Source organism: Hordeum vulgare, chromosome 2H, assembly GCF_904849725.1.
Source record: "Hordeum vulgare subsp. vulgare chromosome 2H, MorexV3_pseudomolecules_assembly, whole genome shotgun sequence".
Classification (NCBI taxonomy): Eukaryota; Viridiplantae; Streptophyta; class Magnoliopsida; order Poales; family Poaceae; genus Hordeum; species Hordeum vulgare.
Window position 1 is genome coordinate 513,835,631 of NC_058519.1, and position 16,593 is coordinate 513,852,223.

Sequence of the window (16,593 nt, forward strand, 5' to 3'; positions counted from 1 at the left end):
TTGTGGACGCAAGCTCTGGTGGGATGGACAAGGCCGCTTCTTTGTGGACCCTCCGTGGGTGGAGTCCTCCGTGGACTCTCGCAATCGTTATCCTCCGTGGGTTGAAGTCTCCACTAACATGGACGTACGATATAGCAACCTATCAGAACCAGGCCAAAAATCAACGTGTCAACCTTACGCGTTTGGTCTCCCTTCCTTACTCCTCTATTTACACTTGCATGTTTACTTTCCGCTGCAATACTATTAGAACTGCATGTGTAGGGTGTATTTGACTTGTCATAACTACCGCTATCTCTCAAGTAAAATTGTGAAAAGGCAAAAAAATTATCTTGTCAACTAGTCTAATCACTCCCCTCTAGACATACTTTCGATCCTACACCATGCCATCTGCCTTAACCTACATGCATTCTGACTCGGAAGCATCCTAGTTTGCATGTTAGTCACCAACGAACTCTTCTCCATATTCCTGCTCTTCCATGCGTGGCCAATGAAATAACTAGTGGCAAGCCAATGAGTACTTTGAATGTACTCGGAAGCAACCCATGGTGTGGAATGAGGCAATAATAAAACATGGTATAGCACTAATAGGTAATTTGCGGAAAGCACGTTTTCCTAGTGCAATGACATCATCAACTTCTCATGAGGGCATGCATCATGAGGTAAGCAATATACATGTGAACAGGTTATAGATATCAAAATCGATTGAGGGTTGAACATCCCACGTTGCCCCACCATGCCAGGTCGTCCGACTTAGCTCGTGTAGAATGTGTCTCCCATAACCAGCTTTCTCTCTCACACACACACTGTTTATCAAACATGGACATAGCCCAAGAGCGTCATCCAGCTATCCTTGACCATCGACACGATTGTTCGAATAGTTTTATACTCTATAGAGGTTGCACACTTTACCCACAAGACTCGCGAAACTTTTGTGTTATTCCACGACTCGTGGAATTTCTCATACCCGAGGTAAGTACCAGAACATTACCTTTCACATGACGATACTAGCAAAGATACCACTCGTTGGTGACAATCCCTCGTGATGTACATCACACGTATCATCAACGAGGGTATGCAATGGTGTGCCCGGTGTCTATGAAAACAACCCGTAGTCATCTTTTATTCGCACGGCCCCGTCTCGAGAGTGACCACATCACTCCCGCCACTAGTAATGCGGGCTCTCTACTAGCACCAACCATAGTAAGCAGCAAAGCCCTGTCCCATAAGGTGTATCATGGTTGTACATGTAAGGTTGGAGTAACGGTTGCAACTTAAACCAATCTGATTTCAAAAACCACACGCACTCACTAACCTCCATACACCACTTCTTTCTCAAGTGGCTACCTATCTCACACCATCTCCCTCGGGCATTAGTCTCACCCGACGGGGTTTTCGAAAAACCTTTGAAATCACCTGCCTTCCCGACACCATGCATACTCCCATCCCATTTGCGTAGCCACTACTTTGCTCCCTATCTACTTCCCACCCACACAACAATCGTAGGAAGGTAGCGTCATGCCCTAGTGCAAGTATCAACAAGGAGTTTCTCGGGGACAACCCACCAAGGGGGTCACTGATTCATCATGCTTCCATGCATCATAACGGAATACATCATGACATGCATAAAATAGTTTCTGATACATGGTCAAAGGGTTGCTTGTGTGGCGCAACAAAGTCTTTGAGGTCTTCACAGGCTTTTAGTCCACTCCGAGCACTTTGTCTACTTCGTCAACTATCATCGGAAACAACCACAATAAGCCACACAACAAGCAGAAAAACAAAGTTCTCTATAAATAGGAGTTTTATTTTTCTTGGACATCTCTGGTCATAAGAAAAAATCCTAAGGTTTGTTCTAAGTGATTTGGGTCATCAGAGAATTTGAACGGTGGAAATGGAGGCATTACTCATCCCACAAGAAGTCTACAATGAATATTTTTTCCTAAAATGAGTGGAGGCTCCCATTAAATAGGGCATGATTTTAGAAACATTTAGGAAGTGGTTTCATTGGATTTCGAGTTGGGACGAATTTCCTAGGGATTTTCTAATATGGAATAAATGGTAAAGGGAGCTATTTATTTGACCTAGAAGAAACAATACCATAGAAAAATGTTGACTAAGGCTAGGAAAATAGGTTATGATTTTTGAAGTCTCTCGAAACTGGATTCACTCCATTTTGAGCTCTCTTGGAATTTTGCAAGGTGGACTTTGAACGGTTCAAAATTGAATTTGAATGTGAACCCTACATAAAATTTCTATGGAAAATGTGCAATGCACATATGTGGATAATTAGTGTTTTTAGAAACTCCTAGAAATTCGAGTCACTAAATTTGGAGTCAATATGAATTAATTATGAATTTTGGAAGTCCCTGTTTTTAAAAAAGGGCAAAAGGTTGTACGAGATGGGCTATAATGCGCCTAGGGTGCTGGAGAGGAAGATGGGCCGGCCCAGTTGCTCGGCCTGGTGGGACTTAGCGACGCCGAAGGAGCATTCATAGGAATACACCTTCTGCATGGAAAACGGCCTCGAGCCAGGTTCGTTTCCACTTACCGGGGTTGGGCCCGTCCGTCAGCCTTGTTGACCGGCCGACTCGTGGGGCCCGCCAGTAGGTTGTTGCCCGACCTCACACTCTAATAGAGCAGAAGCAGCGGAGGCCGTCCGAGCCCACACCGGCGGCTCCTCGGACGACAGAAGGAAGGAGGGGAGTCCGCAGGGGGGTCTGTGGAGGTGTAAGGAGCGCCTAGGTGGACCTCATGAGAGAGAAGAGAGCAGGAGGGGGTTTTGTGATTTAAAACACAAGCAAGCAAACAACAAACAGTTCAAACATCACATCACAGAGAAAAAAATTTAATTGGTCCAAATTTTTGAGCTATATTAACTTAGCAAAGTAAGGCAAAACACAAGGTGTAACACATCTTAAGCTTGACATATACGTAACACCGGCGGGCCATGAAATGTGCGTATGCGGGCCAGTGTGGCGTGATAGGCACTACGGAAATCCACCACATCAAAGGTGAGGCGCTCCTTACGATAGTTATTCTCCATGCCGAACACAACATTCAGACATGGGATTTGGCCGAGTGATTGCACCTTTTTCCAGGGATGACCTTGTGAAACTGCATGTTGCTCTTGCGCAGCTGGGACAATGGGATGTCAATTGCCTACAGAGTGTCGGCGTAGATTATGTTGAGCGTGTTGCCTCCGTCCATCAAGACTATGCATAGTCGGACCCCATTGACTGCCAAATCAATGACCAGCGCTTGCCGCCAATGGGTCGGCACGTGGGCTAGAAGATCCGACTTATCAAAAATGATGCGCGTCTTCGCCCAATCGAGGTACTTGGTGATAGCCGGAGCTACCATGTTGACCTCCCGGTTGACAACCTTCAGTCGCCTCTTGCTCTCGATGTCAGTGAAGATCATGAGGACTTTCTCAATCTTACGGTACCCCGGAGGCATCTTCCCCCCTCTTCATTATCTTCTTTATCCGAGGAGGGTTCTCCTCGTGTCTCATGCTTAAGCAAGCGACAATCCCGAGTGGAATGTTTCGGGAAGATGGGGTTTTTCATCCTCATCTCTCTTGGTCTAGACTTGGTAGGGCTGATTGAAGATGTCACCCTTGGGCTCACTCTTTTCTTGGCGGCCCAGTCCTTCTTCTTCTTCTTCTATTTTGATTTACCATGACTTTGCTAGGGCACAGCTGCAATTTCTACCTTGTGTGCTGCTTCCGTTTTCCATTTATGATTTTTCCCGGAGTTACCCCTCAGTGAGTGTCGGCGTTATGGGAACGGAGGTACCCAGACCTGCCTGCCTGCGGCCCAGGGCTGGCCCACTTCATCAACACAAGGTCGGCTAGGAACAACACCACCCTGAACAAGGCCCTTGCGAGGGGCCAAGCCTCGCGAGGAAGAGCGACATCAAGACCCGCTGGGGCCTTTCTCAGGACCCCTCCGGAGCGGCGGATATTTCGAGGGAAGATTGAGCCTCAGTAGTCAAGGATGACGCCATGGAAGGACAGGCGGTTAGAGGATGGCAGAGCCATGCAGTTCCCGCTTTGGTGCAATAAGGGCACGAGCGTACATGGGTCCCAAAGGCATCTCCCAAAGGTTTCTCTTCTGGTGCAGCGAAGCCACCACTGCCCGTCAGTAGGGCAGACGTCATCATGGGTCTTTCTCTGCCGCGCGGACAGTTACTTTGCAGGCGAATACCACTTTTGACAGGGGAGGCATGTTCCCTTGTCTCCCACTAAAACTGGTCGTTGTGGGATCCCTTCCCGCCTACAATAGGGGAAGAGAACCCTGACCTCCACTATAAATAGAGAGGGTAGGATACACAAGAGAGGGATCGAATCATCATAACCCTACAGAAACACACCAAGCCACTTGGCCTCCGGAAGCTGAGGAGCACTGTACTATCTCATTCATCAACATCCGTGAGAGGGAATCCACCAAAAGCAGGAGTAGGGTTTTACGCTTCGCAACGGCCCAAACCTGGGTAAAATACTGTGTTCTGAGTTCACCTCAGCTTCGAGTGAGTTCTTTATCGTTTCCATCGAGTAGCGGGCTAGGCGAGGCGAAGCAGGGAGAGACCTTCCTACCCGCCCCAGTGTTCGAATCCTTTGGGTTTTGCGGAGCCTGAAATCCGACAGTGAGGGGCGTCACCCACCCAGCCTTTGTCGCTATGGTGGTGGTCTTCTTCCTCGCCATTGGCGTAGTAATTGCAAATTTCCATGGCCCGACTCAGGGACAGGTCCCCAGCCCGAGCGAACTTCGGGATGAGCTTGTTGTGTCAAGTGCCTGCCTTGAAGGCTCAGACAGCCTGGTGCTCTCCCATGTTCTCCAACGTGTTATGCAGCGTGGTCCAGCGCTGAATGTACTCGCGAAGAGCTACATTGCTCTTCTCGATGCAATGTTGAAGCTCGGTCAGACCACTCGAGAGCTTGTAAGTTCCCTCGAATGTGATAGAGGCGAAGTTGTCCCTGTCTTTAGATGAGATGGTGACTAATGTTTTTGGTGGAGTAAACTTTGATGATCTGACTACGAACGTGCGAAGACGTCACACCTTAGCAATCGGTAAACCAATTCCGAGAGGTTATTGACCATGCTCGAGCACGATCAACCTGACCACGAGGGTATGTTTCCTTCACGCAAACGAAGAACAAGCAAGAAACTAAAATTGCAATCTGGATATTGCGGATATAAGAGGAAAGATTTATTGATGAAAGTGGGATTCTGTGACGTCTTGGTCTGGTCGTGGAACACAAATAAAGAACGCGAAGTTGCAGCTATGGAGAACTTGTAATCTAAACAAAACCCAAGTCTAAATGGTGCCCTAAGGGCTGTATATATGAGGGAATAGAGAGGGATTTTCGTGACCCCTTGGAGGAGGGGTCCGAAAACAACCCTAAACTCGGTTTCCCCACACATATGAACTCTAGAAAACAGACTATGTGTTAGTATTTGTAAATTACATGGCCTGGTCCCAAAATAGGGTCACGCAACACCTATAATAGCCTATGGATAAAATTTATGAAGTGGCATCTTGTATATTTCATCAAAGCCTTCATGCTTTCCTTATGGCGGCCTCAATGTCTGAAAATCACCACTGGAAGCTCCCTTGTTCTTTCCCGCGTGTGTACCTTCCCCTCCATGCTTGATCCGACTCGAATGTCCATCCTCCTTGTCCATGCTAGGTCCTTCATTAATAAGAAAAACAAAATTATCTACATTAGGCAGCATCATATATTCATGAACATTAGGAGGATTTCCAAGAAACGAAAGTACCTGGTAATTCAATTGGCGTGTGCGAGCTCTATTAACAGGTCAAGTATGTATAGCAAGTGTAACAATGGTATTGATGTCCTTACTATCCTTCCCTTCTTGAATTGAAGTCGTCCTCGATGAAAGCTCATCTTCTTCACACAAATAAGGCTTCAAATCTGCAATGTTAAAAGTGGGACTAACTCCAAACTCTAGAGACAACTCAAGTTTATATGCATTATCATTTATTTGATATAACACCTTAAAAGGACCATCAACACGTGGCATTAGCTTTGACTTGTGCAAATCAGGAAATCTATCATTACACAAATGCAACTAGACAGGATCTCCAGGTGCAAAGACAACATGTTTTCTACCCGTATCCCCAGCAAGTTTGTACTTATCATATGCTCAATGTTTTCCTTTCTTACCTCATGCATTTTTAATATCAATTCAGCATGTTCTTTAGCATCAAAATTAACCTTCTTCGAAGATGGAAGAGGCAAGAAATCAATAGGTGTACGAGGTATGAAACCATACACAATTTTCAAAGGGAAAATCCTAGTAGTAGAATGCAATGAACGATTATAAGCAAATTCAATATGAGGCAAGGATTCTTCCCATATTTTCAAGTTATTCTTCAAAACAGCCCTAAGCATAGTAGAAAATGATCTATTGACTACTTTGATTTGTCCATCAGTTTGGGGGTTAGTACTAAAAGCTAATTTAGTCCCAAACATAGCCCATAAATATCTACAGAAGTGCCTAAGAAATTTAGCATCACGATCTGAAACAATTGTACTTGGCACACCATGCAAGCGAATAATTTCACGAAAGAACAAACCAACAACATTAGTAGCAGCATCACTTTTATAGCATGGTATGAAGTATGCCATTTTTGAAAATCTGTCCACGACAACAAATATGCTATCCCTCCCCTTCTATGTTCGAGGTAAACCTAAAACAAAGTCCATAGATATATCCTCCCAAGGAACACTAGGTACAGCCAAAGTCATATATAAACCATGAGGATTGAGTCATGACTTAGCTTTTTGACATGTAGTGCAGCAAGCAACAAAACACTCAACATCCCATCTCATCTTTGGCCAAAAGAAATGTGTAGCAATTGTCCCATTAATCCTCCTCCATGCGCCTCCTGCAACAACAAAAGACGAACGGAGCAAGCTGGAATGCATAGCTTGTTAGCACAGAACACAAATCCATCATTAATGACAAACTTGTTCCATGTTCTCCCTTCTTTACAATTATACCACACATCTTTAAATTCAGCATCATGCACATATTGATCTTCAGTGGTCTCCAAACCAAATATTTAAAGTCAAGTTGTGAAAGCATAGTATAACGACGAGACAATGCATAAGCAATAACATTTTCTTTACCCTTCTTGTGTTTAATGTCATAAGGGAAAATTTCAATGAATTCAACCCGTTTAGCATGTCGACGGTTTAGTATTTATTGACTTTTAATATGTTTCAAATATTCATGATCAGAATGTATAACAAATGCTTTGGGCCATAAATAATGTTGCCATGTTTCCAAAGTCCTAACAAGAGCATATAACTCTTTATCATAAGTAGAATAATTCAGACTAGGCCCACTCAATTTTTCAGAAAAGTATGCAACAACTTTACCATCTTCTAATAACACACCTCCTAATCCAATTCCACCAGCATCACATTCAAGCTCGAAAGTCTTATTAAAACCAGGAAGTTGGAGTAAAGGAGCATGTGTTAACTTCTCTTTCAATACCCTGAAGGCTTCTTCGTGTGCAGTACCGCAAGGAAAAGGGACATCCTTCTTCCTAAGCTCATTGAGAGGTGCAGCAATGGTGCTGAAATCTCTCACAGAACACCTATAGAAACTAGTGAGGCCAACAAAACTCCTCAGTTGTGTGACCATTTTGGGTTGCGTCCAACTCTCAATAGCTTCAATCTTGGCTTTATCAACTTCAATTTCCTGTGGAGTAACAACATAGCCAAGAAAAGATACTCGGTCGGTGCAAAAGGTGCACTTCCTAAGGTTACCAAACAAACGTGCATCACATAGAGCAAGAAAAACAGCACACAAATGTTCCAAATGTTCCTCCAAAGATCTACTATAAATCAGTATATCATCAAAATATATTACAAAATATCGTCTAGTGAAAACACGTAAAATCCCGTTCGTTAATCTCATGAAAGTGCTAGGTGCATTAGTTAACCCAAAATGCATGACTAACCACTCATATAATCCAAACTTAGTTCAAAATGTTTTTTTACATTCATCTCCCAATTTCATACGAATTTGATGGTATCCACTGCGCAAATCAACTTTGGAGAAAATGTAGAGCCACTTAATTCATCAAGCATATCATCTAGCCTAGGAATAGCATGATAATAATGAATGTGAATACTATTGATGCCTCTACAATTAACATACATTCCTGATTTACCATCCTTTTTTGGCACTAGAATAATAGGAACAACAAAAGGACAAAGGGATTCGCGTATATAACCTTTATCCAGTAGCTCCTATACTTGATGCATAATCTCCTTCGTCTCTTCTGGTTTGGTACGGTATGGAGAACGGATGGGTAGCGATGCACCGGGAATTAAGTCAATCTGATGCTCAATCCCTCTAATAGGTGGTAATCCCGGTGGCAACTCTTGTAGAAAGATGTCAACGAACTCCTACAAAATGTGAGTGACAGCAGGAAGCAAAGAGGGAGGCACATCCTCGAATGAAAATAATACCTCTTTGCACAAAAATGCATAGCAAAGAGATGTTGTAAAATCCAGATCAGTAATATCAAATTTGGTAGCAAGTAAACGTCCACTTTTTGATTTTATTTCAGATGCAACGCTAGATGATGGTTTATTAGGCTTATTGTGTTGCTCAAATTCCTTTGCCAAATCTAATTTTCACTCTTATTTAGCTCCTATTTTGCTTTACTAGCTCTAGCAACGTCATCTTTCATAATATATTCAGGAGACATAGGAAGCAAAGTTATATTGTGATCCTTATGAATAAGAGTATGTTGATTTTTCCTAACATGGTGTACATAATTTTTATCAAATTTCCATGGTCTACCAAGTAAAATAGAGCATGCTTGCATGGGTACCACATCACAATCATCATAATCAGAATATGTAGAAATGCTAAAATGCACACGAAGAGTACGTGTTACCTTAACCTTGCCACTGTTGTTGAACCATTGGATATAATAAGGATGAGGATGTGGACTGCTGGTGAGGGACAACTTCTCCACCATCTCCATGCTAGCCAAGTTGTTGCAACTCCATCCATCGATGATGATGCGAACATAACATTCCTTCACAACTCCCTTTGTATGGAACAAATTGTGCCACTGATTTTGCTCAACCTGTGTTACCTGCACACTCAAAACACGTTGAGCAACTAAACTTTCAAACCTGTCGGTGTAGTGAGCAGGCATGTATTGTGTCTCTTTTTCAGTATCATCGACACCCTGTTCGTCACTGGCAAGAAGATCCAAAGTCTCCTCATCATAATCACTAGCGGAGTCATATCAACCATCCCCAGTAACAATCATCACAAGCTTGGATGGACATTCTCTTGCTTAGTGACTTCCACTCTGGCAGCGATGACATATAACCTCATGTGTTCGCCCTCTAGATGCAAGAGATGAAGAAGCGCTCTGTGCAGGCCCGGAAGGTATGCTCTTGGCAAAAGGTGGGCCAGGTGCCTGTTTCCTGCTATCTCGGCTGGAGTTAGTGTCTGAAATAGGTGGTGCCGCAACAGGACGTGTGGAAGCACATGAGGTTTATGGCGTCCATAATGAAGTGCGACTTGCAGAAAAATTAATTCTGGCCAATGCATGTCGATCCTGCACTTCATGTTCAGCTTTGCAAGCAAGACAGAATAAATGAGTGATAGTGTTATACTCCTTATACTCTAAAATAGTCTGAACATCTCTATTTTCCACCCATAAGACTTGCAAGCATAGCTTCATTGTCCTCAACAATACCACATCTAATCTTGCAGTTTGTAATTCTTGATAATATTCTTCTACAAAAAAAAATTCCTTGTCTTAAACGCTGTAATTTTTGAAGTAATTCATGTTGATAATATGGTGGAACCCAAGGAGTGCACATAGCAGTTTTCAAAGCAGCCCACATAGGTGGGATACTAGCATGATGTATTCTACAATGTTCAGACCACCAAACATAAGCAAAACTAGTGAATGAACAAACAGCAGCAGCAAAATGTCTATCCTCAGGAAATTGTAAGAATGTAAATGTTGCTCTGTTTCTAACTTCAAAGTAAGATGTATATCACGAACATATGTACCCTAAAATGTAGGAATATTAAATTTAAGTTTAGGGAGAAGTTGATGATCTCGTACCTGAAGGGGTGGTGCAGCCCTACCAATGCGATTGTATCCACATGGACAACTTGGTGCTTGTGGTGGTGGTTGTTTTCCGTGGTGCTGATTTGGAGCAACCTCTCCCTCATCATTGCAATCACCATCATAATCCTCATTATTATCAGCCACAGAAAACACAAGAGGAGCAGCAGGAGAAACATCACCATAATCCTCATTCTGCTCAGCCACAAAAACCACAGTAGTAGCAGCAGGAGCAACAACACTAGAATTCTGGCAAAGTTGTCCATCTCTTTCGATGAGATGTCGATTAACGTTTTTGGTGGAGTAGATTTTGATGATATGACTACAAACATGAGAAAACGTCGCGTCTTAGAAATCGCTAAACCAACTCCGAGAGATTATTGACCATGCCGGAGCACGATCAACCTGACCACGAGGGTTTGTTTCCTGCATGCAAACAAAGAACAAGCAAGAAACTCAAATTAAAATCTGTATATTGCGAATATAAGAGGAATGCTTTATTGATCAAAGTGGAGTTTTGTGATGACTTGGCCTAGTCGTGGAACAAAAACGAAGAATGCGAAGTTGCAGCCATGGCGAACTAGTAATTGATAACCCACAAGTATAGGGGATCGCAACAGTTTTTGAGGGTAGAGTATTCAACCCAAATTTATTGATTCGACTCAAGGGGAAGCCAAAGAATATTCTCAAGTATTAGAAGTTGAGTTGTCAATTCAACCACACCTGAAAGATTTAGTATCTGCAGCAAAGTATCAGTAGCAAGGTAGTGTGATAGCAGCAGTAGCAACAGTAACCAGTAGGAGCAAAGTGACAGCAGTAGCAACACAGTAAGAGTAGCAGCAGTGACAACAGTAGCGAGAAAGTAACATAGCAAGGACTAGTAGGAAAAGACTCGTAGGCATTGGATCGGTGCTGGATGATTATGCCGGATGCTATTCATCATGCAACAGTTATAACACGGAGAGATATGTAACTAGCTCCAGTTCGTCAATCTAATGTAGGCATGTATTCCGTATGTAGTCATACGTGCTTAGGGAAAAGAACTTGCATGACATCTATTGTTCATCCCTCCCGTGGCAGCGGGGTCCTAATGGAAACTACGGGATATTAAGGTTCTCCTTTTAATAAAGAACGGTACCAACGCATTAACACTTGGTGAATACATGAACTCCTCATACTATGGTCATCTCTGGGAGTGTTTCCGGCTATTGTCACTCCGGGGTTGCTGGGTCATAACACATAGTAGGTGACTACAACTTGCAAGATAGGATCAAGAACACACATATATTGGCGACAACATAATAGGTTCAGATCTGAAATCATGGCACTCGGGCCCTAGTGACAAGCATTAAGCATGACAAAGTAGTAGCAACATCAATCTCAGAACATAGTGGATACTAGGGATCAATCCCCGTCAAAACTAACTCGATTACATGATAGATCTCATCCAACCCATCACCGTCCAGCAAGCCTACGATGAGATTACTCACGAACGGTGAAGAGCATCATGGAATTGGCGATGAAGGAAGGTTAGTGATGACGATGGCGACGATTTCCCCTCTCCGCAGCCCAGAACAGACTCCAGATCTGCCCTCCAGATGAAGAACAGAAGGTGGCGGCGCCTCCATATCGTAAAACGCGATGAACTCATCTCCTTGATTTTTTTTCCGGGCGACACAGACTAAATAGAGATGAGATTGGAGGCGGTGGAGCGTTGTGGGCCCCACAAGCCTGCCAGGCGTGGCCAGGGAGGCCACGCCTGGTGGGCTTGTGGGCTCCACGCTCCACTTCCTCCGCTGATTCTTGCGCCAGTATTTTTTATATATTCCACAAAAATTCTCCGTAAATATTCAGGTCATTCCGAGAACTTTTATTTCTGCGCAAAAACAAGACCATGGCAATTCTGCTGAAAACAACGTTAGTCCGGGTTAGTTCCATTCAAATCATGCAAATTAGAGTCCAAAACAAGGGCAAAGAATTTGGAAAAGTAGATACGATGGAGACGTATCAACTCCCCCAAGCTTAAAACCTTGCTTGTCCTCAAGCAATTCAGTTGACAAACTGAAAGAGACAAAAGAAAAACTTTTACGAACTCTGTTTGATCTTGTTGTTGCAACTATGTCTAACTCATAACCAGAATTTCAGCAAGATCACAAGCTAACCACATAAGCAAATGACATCTAGGTCTCACGGTAAACTCATATCAATGGCATAATCAACTAGCGAGCAAATAATAACATGTCTCAAACGTCAACACTTCAATGAAAACAATCATGAAGCAGTACGAACAGATGGTATCTCACTAGCTCTTTCTGAGACCGCAAATGCAGAGCACCTTCAAAGACCAAGGGCTGACTAAACATTGTAATTCATGGCAAAGAAGATCCAATCACAGTCATACTCAATCACAGTTAAAAGCAAAGCATAAAAATGACAAAGGTGCTCTCTAATTGGTGCTTTTATAAGAAGAGGATGACTCAGCAGGAACATAAATAGACAGGCCCTTCGCAGAGGGAAGCATTGATTTGCAGAGGTGCCACAGCTCAAGCTTTGAAAACAGAGATAATAATTTTGGGTGGAAAGCTTTTATTGTCAACGCAATGACCAAGATTTCTCACCATCTTCCATGCTACACATGCTATAGGCGGTTCCCAAACAGAAAAGTAAAGTTTTGACCCCCCCACCACCGATCAATCACACTGCACGACTAGCTGAATACTCGGGTGCCGTCCATACCAACATCAATCAAGGGGGAGTTTTGTTTGCAATTATGTTTTTAATTTGAGCATGGAACTGGGCATTCCAATTATCGGCTCTTTCTCGTGAATGATAGTGAATAAACACATATCGAGGATAACATGCCTAGCATGGAAGATACTGATAGCCCCCTGTCACCACATGAGCGGTTTGGGCATGCAAAACAGATTATTTCTTGAAGGTTTAGAGAGTGGCACATGCAAATTTACTTGGAATGGTAGGTAGATACCGCATATAGGTAGGTATGGTGGACTCATATGGAACAACTTTGGGTTTATGGAAGTGGATGCACAAGCAGTATTCCCGCTTAGTACAACTGAAGGCTAGCAAAAGACTGGGAAGCGACCAACTAGAGAGCGACAACAGTCATCAAAATGCATTGAGATTAACCAACATTGAGTGCAAGCAGTAGTAGGACATAAATCACCATGAACATGAATATCATAGAGGCTATGTTGATTTTGTTTCAAGTACATGTGTAAACATGCGCCAAGTCAAGCCACTTGAAACATTCAAAGGAAGATACCATCCTATCATACTACAACACAGTCATTTCAAAATTCATGTTGGCATCCAAGATAAACCATTATAAGCTCCTAGCTAATTAAGCATGGCATCAGAAACTATGATCTATAAGTTGTCATTGCAAACATGTTTCTCTCACAACAAAGCTGAATCAGGCACGATGAGCTAGTCATATTTACCAAAACAAAATAGATCGAGTTCATACCAGCTTTTCCAGGCTCAGTCACTTCATCATATATCGTCATTATTGCCTTTCACTTGTACGACCGAGCGATGTGAACAATAATAAGAGTGCTCGTGCATTGGACTAAGCTGGAATCTACAAGAAAACACAAAGGAGAAGACAGAGTAATATGGCTCTTTAACAGATAAACAGACATGCATGCGAGAGCCACTAAACATTGTAACCATGGTCTTCTACCTTGACCCAAAGAAAAAGAAAACTATTTACACGGGAAAGCTCCCAACAAGCAAAAGAAGAAAAGAAAATCTTTTTGGGTTTTCTCAGACTAGACAAACACACGAGAAAACGAGAAAAAGAAAATAAACTAGCATGGATGATGCAGTGGCAAAGTGTGAACACCGACGAACAAAGTGAATGTGTAAGCAAGAATGTAAAGTCGGTGAGAAACACGTACTCCCCCAAGCTTAGGCTTTTGGCCTAAGTTGGTCTACTCCCAAGGAGGGAAATAACCAGCTATGGGGTACTCCGGAGTGTGCTGAGGATGCCACTGATGTATGAGCTCCTCTGGCTCCCACGGATAAACTGACGTCTGGTACTCGACTGGTGGCTCGGGCACGGGAACCTGTGGTTGGGCTATGCCCCAATATGCGTAGATGTCCGAGGGCATAATAATGTACCTGCCTGCATGAAGATTGAACAAAGAAGGAGCAGGAAAAGTAATAGTCTAATGAGTACCCTGACTAAATACCAGGTTATAAATCACCCTTCTATTTATATCTCTATCAAGAAAGTCATGGCGAACCATGCTATCATAATCTAGATATTTCTCACGAAGAAGAATCTCTTCTTCCTCGTCCAGTCTAATAGGTATCTCAAGGTGTCTGGCAAGACGAGTAGCATAGATACCTCCATAGACAATGCCTTTAGAACGGTTCGTGTTCAACCGTTGAGCTACTATAGCGCCCAAGCTATAAGTTGTGTCATTATAAAGGGCTTCACGCAAGACCGCAAGATCTGGGGAGCTAAGGGATACAGCTTTCCCATGGCCAATCAAACATTTTCCCATGAATAGTGAGAAGTACCGAAGCACAGGAAAATGTATGCTAGCAGCTCTGGCGCAAGACACTCCTCTCCTACAGCAATAGTATCTATGAAAGCCTCCAAGTCTCGTGGACGAGGTTCATGAATATCCCCAACAAAAGGCAATTTGCAAACATTGCAAAAATCCTGGAGTGACATGCGTTGCGGGATATCATATAATTTGAACTCAACCATAGGAGGATTCTTCCTTGGATAGAAATTAAAGCTTTGTACAAAAATATTAGTGAGGAGGAGGTATTGCGGACACTTATCTTCAAGGAAGGCGGTAAGGCCTGCGTTCTCCACCAAGTAATAAAAGTCCTCATAAAGTCCGGCGGCGCGTAAGAACACATCACTTGGCCACTCGCGCGCTCGAACTTCTGCAACTCGGGGGACCGGATACTTGGGCTTCTTCTTCTCACTTCCATCATCCTTGGGGTCACGTCTTGAAGAGCCACTTAAGGACCTCCTCATCTTTTCCCTTTTCTATCTCTGATTTTTTTTGAAATTTTAGTGACTTTAAGGAAAAGTGAATAAGGCCCAACGAAACTCGTGGCAACTACTCCCATAAGTTCTTAGAGGCCATATTACGCATCAAAACTATTTGGGACCAGCTGAAATTAGCATGCAAAGCTCAAGAACACGGTAAACAAGGCAGCAAAATATGCGAAGTATAAGGCACTAGAGCAAAAACTAATTGGATCAATGGAGGAGTCACTTACCAAGGAGTAATTTCACCAAAACAGCTTGGTGAATGGTTCTTTGCACAAGGAGATCGAAAATCCCAGCAAGAAGAGCAAGAACACGGGTTTGAGCTGTGAAACAATTTTTTCTGGAGGTAGGAGCAGTAGATGGGAGCTCGAATGAGTGGAGGGGGTGCACGTGGGCCCCACAAGCCTGGTAGGCGCGACCAGGGGGTGCCCGCGCCTCCAGGGCTTGTGGCCCACTGGTGCAGCTCCCAGACTAGCTCTTTATCTTAGTAGTTTTCAAAAATTCCAGAAAAATCATACTTGATTTTCAAGACGTTTGGAGAACTTTTATTTTCGCGGTACTTTTCTACGGGCCGCTAAAAGCAGAAAACAGGGAAAACTAAACTAAATATATCATTTTTCTTCTAAGCAACCGAAAGTGAAAGCTTGGAACACAGGTTTGTGACTCCTCGATTCATCTATCTCATGGTCATCGATAGAAATACGTCAATGAGGTTGATCAAGTCTCCTTGACAAACCTTTTCGAATCGCAAAAGAGAATGGAGAATTCTCGAATAGCCACTTGGTCACCTCAATGGGGATGTCAATATCCCCCACAAGCAAATCATACTTCATCTTAACAGGAGGTATAGGGCATTCAAAGCTCCCAATAAGAATCGATGAAGTTTTTTCGATAGCATTGATGCAATGTACTCGATATTGTTTCTTCGGGAAGTGCACTGTATGCTCATTACCGTTGACATGGAAAGTGACATTGCCTTTGTTGCAATCTATAACAGCCCCTGCAGTGTTTAGAAAGGGTCTCCCAAGGATGACCGCCATGGCATCGTCCTCAGGAATATCCAGAATAACAAAGTATGTTAAGATAGTAACGTTAGCAACCACAACAGGCACATCCTCGCAAATGTCGATGGGGAAAACAGTTGATTTGTCAGCCATTTGCAGAGAGATTTCAGTGGGTGTCAACTTATCCAGTTCAAGCCTACGATAAAGAGAGAGAGAGAGAGAGGCATAACACTAACACCGGCTCCAAGGTCGTATAACGCAGTTCTAACGTAGTTGCCTTTAATGGAGCAAGGTATAGTGGGCACACCGGGATCACCTAGTTTCTTAGGAGTTCCACACTTGAAGGTATAATTAGCGAGCATGGTGGAAATCTCAACCTCAGGTATCCTCCTCTTATTAGTCACAATA